Raw genomic sequence first — 9,403 nt, forward strand, 5'->3', positions numbered from 1 at the left:
TATCTAGTCGGGAGTGGTGCTGACTGAAAACAGATGATTTGGAGCGATTCGCGCGCCATATGTTGGTCATTCTAAGGACTTATTGAACTACCCTCGTACTTCGACATTGGTAACAATGATTGTTATGAGGAAATGCTCCAAACTTTTTAAATTAAAAACATGCCACAATCCGCATAAGTTCATTTAAAGAGAATCCTTTTCCATAAAATATATAAATGATAACGAGCAGATGAAACTTAGACATGTATCATGCTTAAAAAAAAAGTACAATCAAAACACTCATTACCAATACGTTTATCGGTTGTTGTGTGAATTATTACGGAACATGATCGTTTCTTATATTCAACGCAACGCCATGTTACATTTGTGTTGTTGACACTTTTCTTTGCATACAAATGGCCTTCGTGTAACAACATTAAACCACCCCGTTGTGATTTTATAAACCTTAGTGGCATCTCAAGAACGTTAATAACACAGCAATTGAAAAAAAACCAACAAACAATAACAATAAACCGACGTACTTCATTTAACTCAGATATAAAGATATGGAATGCTCACGGATCAATTGTCGACGGATCAATTGTCAACAGATCAATTGTCGCGCGGACCAATTGTCGCGGATTAATTGTCGCGGATCAATTGTCCGCGGGCCAACTGGCGTGCCACCATAAACTATACATAATATTTCCGCCTGGGTGCTTAACAAAGAAATTCAACTATTAATTAAATAATTGAATATTCAATCAAAAACGATTCATTCTCAACGAAAAATGTAATAGTTGATATTTGAACTGAGAAAATATTTTAATTGCAAATTAAAAACAGTCGAATTTAACCAAACAGATGAATTCTAAGCGAAAAATGTTATAGATAATTATTCAAGGAAAGAAAAAAATTTCAACAAAATTGTTGTATTTTCAAACCAAAAAGGCGAATTCTCTAGAAAACAGTTGAATTGTGAACCCAAAAATATGAATTTTCAAATAAACAATACATTTTTAACAAAAAATTTAATTTTCTACCAGAGATGGATGTTCAACTAATAAAAAAAATTTGGAAGAAAATAGTTGGGTTTAAAACCAAGTATTTAAATTTCCAATCAGCAAGGTTAATATACTACCAATAAAAATAATGTTACAAACAAATTCATAAACTATTAACGAAATTTTTATGCTTAAATTATCAGTTTAAAAAATTAATGTTCAACCAGAAAAAAAGCATTTTCAACAAATTACTTAAATCTTCAAGCAATGAAATGAATTTTCAAAAAATTAGTTCAATTTTCAACCAAGTGTTATATTTTTAACTGAAAGCTATTTATTTTTAACACTATTTAAATCACTATTTAAATTCTGAAATAAAAGTATAACAATAGGAGTTTTAATCAAAAAGTATTAACTTTCAACGAAAAATACTTGAAGTTTCTTATTCGTTTCTATCAATATAGTCACAGAATTCATTTTTGCGATCTTTTTTCCTTATGGAAAATTGAAATTAAACAAAAAAGCGCAACATGACTGGACAATCATATTGCACGATATACAGCTTAAGTTGAGTCAGCACAATTATTATTCAGTGACCTACTTGCAAAACTTTTAATCATTGACTGAAATAATTTGCAAAAAAACTGAAAGAAATTTTACTTATCTCTTTGCTCATTACAGATTACTGCAGTCGCACACCTCTATAATCTTGACCCATAAACTAGTTCTTCAATTATAATACATTTTATAATTAACAAAAATTGTACCACTACAAACAAAAATTAATCTTATGGAATAATTGCTTGTAGGAATAGGTGTGTAACAAGTCATATTTATACACGGAAAACCCTCAAGTATTTTTAACAAAAAATTGGATAAAATCACTGCGAAAAGTTGAAAACTATGTTGACTATTATATAAAAAATTACAACGGCATTCAGAATTATAAATCAGAAGATATCTTTGGATTTTGACAGTTTGACATTGTTTTATTTCAAGAGATTTCCACAGATCTCAAGAAGTTTCTAGGAATTTCAAAATATTTCAATGGATTTCAAATCGGTTTATGAGATCATGAAGAATGTCATGGGATTTCAAAGTTTTTTTTTCAAACTTAAAAGTCGAAAAATGCCTAATTGAAAGCATCTCAAATATAATAGCTTGAAATTTAAATAATTTTATAATTGTGCAATTGTAGAATTAGAAAAAAACATTCATATTGGCTGCATAATAGCATTTGAAGTTAATCAAGATAAATCTGTTTTCAAATTCAAGCAATTTTAACTTTTGGGACCATAAGCTTAGGTAATTTCAATACTAATATTTATCAAAAACTCAAGTCGTATAGTTTACAATTGTCAATACTAGGACTTGAAACTTGTTTATGAATCTGTTTTTAAATTTCAATTTGTAATATTTAGTTTTATGTTTAAAGCGTTCAAAGTTGATTTGTATCAAAAATCAAATTTTTCAAAATAAATCATTTTAAATTGAAAATGTTCACAATGTTTTAATTTCAAAATAAATAATTTTAAATTGAAAATGTTCACAATATTTTAATTTTACATCATTCAAAATTTCCCAACTTCAAAATCTTAAAATTCAAAAATAAATAGTTCTCAATGTGTTATTATATTTTAAAAAAATGGTATACAATATTGAAGTTAAAAACAATCATAAATTAAAAGCGCTTGTAATTTTAAATTTTTGATAAAGACGCTTTCAAGTTGAATAATTCAATCAATCACAAAATTTTAAATTTTAAAAATGAGTTTTTTACATTTATTAAAGTTTGACTGTTCATTCAAAATTAACAATTATAATTCAAATATTAAAACAGAATAAAGAAATATACCTTCCTATTTAAAAAGTTTTCAGTAAAAAAAATTTAGAGCATTGAATCTGATAACGTGGACATATATTTTTTAACCAGAAATCTTTGGCTGTTCAGTTTATAAAAGTTTTAAATGTTGTTGTTTAACAGCATTAAATTATTGACCTTTTGCAGAAAAAAACTTGGAATTAAAAATGTACTAAGCTTCAATTTCGATAGTTTAAAATTCGAAAAAATTCCACTTTGAGTTCTTTAATTCACAGTTCAGTTTTGATAACTTCAAGTGAAAAAAATCTTCAGCTTTAAGAGTTGTGATTTTTTGAAAGTTTTTAAGTCTAAATTTACCATTTTTAACTTTTTTCATCAAAAATGTATTTATTTCATTATTATATTATAATTAATATTTTCAGTGGTTGTCTTTGAAATACATAAAAATATATTTGTGTTAAATGAAAGGAAATTTATTTCACAGATTATTATAAGATTTTTTATTATTTTACTTAAAATTCAACCTAATTCGCAGTTAAAATTTTTTTCCAAATTTTCATACTTTATATTTATTATCAGTTCAGTAATTATTTTGGAACAGTTCGAGTTTTTCTACCGAAAAGTTATGGAAATATTCAATAATCAATAATCAAAAAATAATTTTTATTTGCTATTCTATTTAAACAAAGTTAAGGAACATTAAAAAGCTTTAAGAGTAATACGGAAATACTAGTCTGTCAAATTCAATTTAGAGAGACTTGATAAACATTAAACAGGTTAAGCGCAGACCTTTCTTCTAACGGCTGAGACACGATAATAGATAATTACACTAATGCATCTGGTTTGTATTACATGCAATGCTAAACATTTACTTAATTCCCGGTATAACTGTCTAGGAAGACGATCTCCTCTAATTTCTCTATTATTATCTCGGATTTCTTTCTCTTTTCCTAGAGATACTTGATTCAAGAAGGTTGAATTGTAAATAAATAAAAACAACACAACAACAAAATAATTATTTTCGTGTAATAAGAATAAGACTTCAAATAAAAATTTGTATGAAAGAAAGGAACGTCTTTAAACATCATATTTAGTTCATTTATCTACATTTCAAACGCGGATAGAACTCGGATGGTTGATCATCTGCGACGCACGACCAGGTTGTTTATTCGATGCGCCTAATGATGGGCGGGAGGCGGTTTTGCGAAGTTTTCCTTACCCCTGGCCAAACGTACAGGCAAATTCAAGTACTTATAATTAATTCAGATGCAGCCTAGGGTTATCACTGGTTATCATTAAATTCATATAGTGATTCTAGGCCCACATTAGTGAAAGAAAAATAATCACAGACCCACACACACTGAAGTGGAGTCGTCTACCAATTTATTTGCCCATTCTAAAAGACTTCATCGCTACTTTACCATCGAGAGTAACCCTTGTATAGACCTATGTTTCACCAATTTTTTATTTAATTGGCTTAGTACTATACTACTAATCACGAGAATAAATCCAGTAGTAGAATTTGATTTTTAAATTCTCATTTTTTCTACTTTAAAACAATAATTAAATGGTCGTTCAAAATAGGTCAGTACGATTGATTTCCGATTATAGACTGGGGAAACGGAATCTTCTGTTAGAACGTATCTGGATGTCTAAAAATGAAAATTTTAGATGAAACTTATAAAAAGAAGAGTCTAAAAATCTGGTTTAAAATATTTAATAATAGTAGAGAAAATAACATTTATAAAATATAATACGAGGTTCTTAAAGTAATATGATGTTTACTGAAAATAGCTTTATGATACCATAAAAGTATTGTTCATAATAAAAAATAAATAAAACATGAAACTTTTTTCAAAGTTTTAAGCTCTTATTTTTTTAAAGTAAAATAATTTTTCAATCACTTTTTCTGATAGAAGCTCAAATAGTCTTTTTAACGGGTCCCGCTATTCATACCAAAACATTGAAAAATGCACTACCAAGATTTTTTTATATTTCATATGAAAAATGTCCGAACGTCATCCAATGAGAAAATTCCGCAAAAAAAAGGTTCAGTCACGTTATTTTTCAATAACCTTTGTACTGTTTTAGATTCAACAGTTTTGCATTTAAGTCATTCAAATTTTTTATAAAAAAATTTCTTTTTAATTCGAAAGTTTCAAATTTTGTGCAAGTCCTTCCAAGATTTTTTTATTGCAAAATATTCTTATTTTCTGTCAGACCAATAATGCACCACGAAATTTCTAGTAATTTTGTTCAGAAATGAAAATATTCAAATACAGCCTAAATTTCTACTCGGTAAGATTATCCTAAACCACAAATTCACACATATTTTCGTTCAATATTTGGTATGAAGTATTGAAAAAAACTTGAATTGGCGTTTTAAGCTCCCATCACAAAAATGCATAGTCTAAATTTCACAAATTTTGGGCAGCGATCCTTAAATCTTTCATTGATAAATGGATAGTAGTTTTTTTCCTGATTTCCTAAATTTTGACTAAAATTTCTGGAAGCCATTCATAGAATAAGAGTATTTATTTCCCTTGACTATTGGTTTATCCTAAAGCTAATAATCTTGAAAATTCTTAACAAAAATTAATTTTTGTACAAATAAATTAATTTTTTATCCCCTATTTTCTCTGATAACATACGATAAAAAAAGTATTGTCCTGTTAAAATCAACACTTACAGTATCTTTCATAACTAAAATGTATGTTGGGGTGTGTGTTATTATCTTCTATTCGAAGCACTAAACTATCAGTTTGATCACCACACTTTTATCATACTAAAAACATGATTATATATATATATGCACTTGAAGGAAGTAAGAATGTTTTAGGATGGCAAAGTTGGATGATACTGAGACTTTCTGCAAGACTGTCCAGTGTGATATACTCAGGGAGTTTGAAGCACGTGAGTTCACTTAGAAACACTTTCACTATTTGGACGGGAGTAACTAGAATCTAAAATCACAACCCTCCTACATACTGAGACCTCCTCTGCCGTGAGATTTAAAAAAGCTGTATCTGAAAAAATTCAAAATGAGTTTTTTATATTACTGCAATCGTAAAAAAATGATACATCAGTTTGTGAAAATCGTTTTTTTTTAATTATTAATATAATTTAAGTTAATTTTTTGTAATTATTGTAAAAAATGCAGACTTACCATTTTTGCAAGTCATGTTTGGTAAGAACACTGACTGGGTCTTAGCGGACGTGACATTTGATAAGAAAACAGTACAACAGATCTGAATACACATTTCGTTGTACCTAATAATATTTTACAGTTCGTCATGTTAAACGATGTCTGGCTCCCCTAGCAGCCAGAAGAACAGAATCAAATTTAGTATCAAAATAATTCATTCAGATTTCTGCTATCAAATCCCATACATGTGTAATCGTCATTATAAATGTTATACTTAATTTATTGGATATTCTGACATTTGTTGATGATGGATCGCGGAGACTAGAAAAGGGAGAAAATCTTGATAATTCAAATCATATTTAATATTGTGGAATTATTGGAGAAACTTAAAATAGGTTATACATAATGTTTCTTTGTGTAAAAACAACAGAGTTGCACAGAAGTCTTCCTGATGAGGTGAAAGTTGTTATAACTGAAGAAAAAGCAAAAATTGTAATAGATAAAAAAAGTCATTGTAATGTTGTTTTGTTATGTTGATACTCTTAATCCACTGCACAGAAATATCTGGTATATTAGGCAATCTGTTTAATATAACATCAGCGTCCGATGATTTGCTTTTACAGTCATCTACGGTATACTTGTGTATTCTTTTTCTGCAATGTTTCACATCCATTGCATCACCATTTTTCTGAAAATAAACAACTAACGAATTCTGCAATGTTTTAAGTCCGTTGTTTTGGTACTGCATGTAATTTTGTTGTTCTGGCCGCAAGGGGCGCCACCCATCGCTTAACATGACACATAAAATTATTATGATTTTAAAAATTATTTCAAATTATTCATAGATTCTACTTTCTTGTGAACAACAAGGCTGTTTACCGCAGCCCAGTGTTTGCAACAAAGCAGAATGTATAGATACATCCTTCTTACACGCTTTTCATACACATTTTTGGCTAGATCTGCATTTTTGATTTATTATTAAATTTTGAACATTTTTTTAAGTGAGTGGTTTCCAAAATTATTATTAGAACCGTTTCCATCGTTTATCTCAGCTAACTCTTTTTGTAGTTCATGTATTCTTAAATATCACAACGTGCCTTTTATCCTGAAAAATCAGAAAACAAGATAGAAAGAAGGCGAGGCCAAAAAGCGTTTCACTTGCGTGCAACATACATTTTTTCGGCATTCATATGAAGAAAAATGAAAAAAAACTTGTTGGATACCAGAAATTACAGAACATTTTGATAGTTTATGTTCATTCATAGGTAATTTATTATTAGTTTATGTGGAAAGCACGTAAAACTAGGTTTTTAAGCGAGGAAGATATTTTAGGTAGGAGCAGTCGGTGAAACGTACACTGTTAAAAATGTTTGGAGTTCTACCACACATCTACCAGAATTCTACAATACAGGCGTAAGGTAAAATTCCAACCATAGTATTAGAATGACGAAATTGCAATACATGTATTGTAAGTGTTGTAAATCAACGATCCGGGTGCACCGGGTCGAGTGCCAGGTAGTTCAATACGTATTCTACGAGAACTTTTAAAACCTTAAAATTTTGTGAATAATGAAAACAGTTCCAAATGGTTAGTCGTTGACCCGGGTGCACCAGATCGCTCCCCAGGTATCTTAACACGTATTCTACGAGAACTTTTTCAAAATTTAGATTGTATCAACAGCCAAAATAACTAAAAATTGTGAGCCGGCGATCCAGGTGCACTGGGTCGAGCACCAGTTAGTTTAATACATATTCTACGAAGACTTTTAAAAAATTTTAATTTTGTGAATAATGGAAACAGTTCCAAATGGTTAGTCGACGACCCGGGTGCACCAGGTCGCGCCCCATGTATCTTAGTACGTATTCTACGAGAACTTTTTCCAAATTTATATTTTGTGTATAATAAAAACAGTTCCAAATGGTCAGTCGACGACCCGGGGGCACCAGGTCGCGCCCCAGGTAGTTTAGCACGAATTCTACGAGAACTCTTTCAGAATTTAGATTGTTCCAACAGCCAAAATTACTAAAAATTGTGAGTCGATGATCCGGGTACATCAGATCGAGCACCAGGTAGTATATAATACGTTTTCTACGAGAACTTTAAAAAAATTTAAAGTTTGCGATTAATGAAAAAAAATTCAAATGGTTAGTCGATGACTTGGGAGCACCAGGTCGCGCCCCAGGTCGTCTCTAATTTTTAGTAATGTTGGCTGTTGAAATAATCTAAATTTTGAAAAAGTTCTGGCAGAATACGTGCTAAATTATCTGAGGAGTGACCTGCTTCACCCGTAATATCGATTCAACATTTATAATTGTTTTCATTATTCACAAAAAATTACAATTTTTTCCAGTTCTCACCTGGTGCTCGATCGTGTGCACCCGGATCGTGGACTCACAATTTTTACTAATTTTAGCTGTTGAAATAATCTAAAATTCCGAAAAGTTTTCGTAGAACACGTACTAAGCTACCTGGGGCGCGACCTGGTGCACCCGGGTCGTCGAATCACCATTTGGAATTGTTTTCATTATTGACGAAATTTAAATTTTTACAAAGTTCTCGTATAAAACGTTTTAAAATACCTTGTGTTCGACCTGGAGCACCCGGATCGCGACATACAATTTTTAGTCATTTTGGCTGTTGAAACAATATAAATTTTGAAAAAGTTCTCGTAGAATACGTGCTAACATACCTGGGGCGCGACCTGGTGCACCAGAGTCGTCGAATCACCATTTGGAATTGTTTTTATTATTGACGAAATTTAAATTTTTATAAAGTTTTCGTAGAAAACGTTTTTAACTACCTTGTGTTCGACCTGGAGCACCCGGATCGTCGACACACAATTTTTAGTCATTTTGGCTGTTGAAAAATCTAAATTTTGAAAAAGTTCTTGTAGAATACTTGTACGCGCTAGAGGTGAGCCACAGGCAAGCCGACTGCCTCTTCTGCAAACATTACTCGAGCCAAACAAAAGTATTGTTTCGAATCGAATCTTCTCCCGCTTTGATTTTATCCTTGCTTTCTTCAACTAGTACTTTTACTCTTCTGTTCTTGTGCCCATAATAATTTCCCAGTGTAATTCACTTATAATCGCTGAGGCCTGTAATGTTCAACTTTCTTAGATATGCTTGTTTCTTTTCATTAACAGCTTCGCAAATTTAATAATTGTACAAAGCATCCCTAGTCATTTTCCTTACAATCACAGTGCCACACTCTTCATTTGAACTCATAACAGTGATTTTTTGGAACATTTTACATACATTTTCTATATCTGTATCGTGCATATGCGTCTCTCAAGTTGTTCTATTTAGGCGTTCATTTATTTTGTTAATAAGTTATATCAGTTTTTCTGTATTTCTTGCCGGAGAGAAGTTTTGTAGAGCCGCTCACCCAACACGTTTAATTGTCGCGCCAATCAGACAGTGTACAGTATCACTTTTGTTTAGTAGAGCTGC

At 30.6% G+C, this 9,403-nt stretch overlaps 1 protein-coding gene across 1 annotated transcript in view; it reads right to left on the bottom strand.

Annotated features, from left to right (window-relative positions):
* Positions 1-5,695, bottom strand: part of LOC117169928 — a 77,223-nt gene extending 71,528 nt beyond the window's left edge. Inside the window, exon 1 of the mRNA XM_033356437.1 lies at positions 5,495-5,695. The gene's annotated coding sequence lies outside the window, so the exon portion shown is untranslated. The remainder of the gene's footprint in view (positions 1-5,494) is intronic.
* Between the last annotated feature and the right edge of the window lie 3,708 nt (positions 5,696-9,403).

The sequence above is a fragment of the Belonocnema kinseyi genome, chromosome 3 (assembly GCF_010883055.1).
Source record: "Belonocnema kinseyi isolate 2016_QV_RU_SX_M_011 chromosome 3, B_treatae_v1, whole genome shotgun sequence".
Taxonomy (NCBI): Eukaryota; Metazoa; Arthropoda; class Insecta; order Hymenoptera; family Cynipidae; genus Belonocnema; species Belonocnema kinseyi.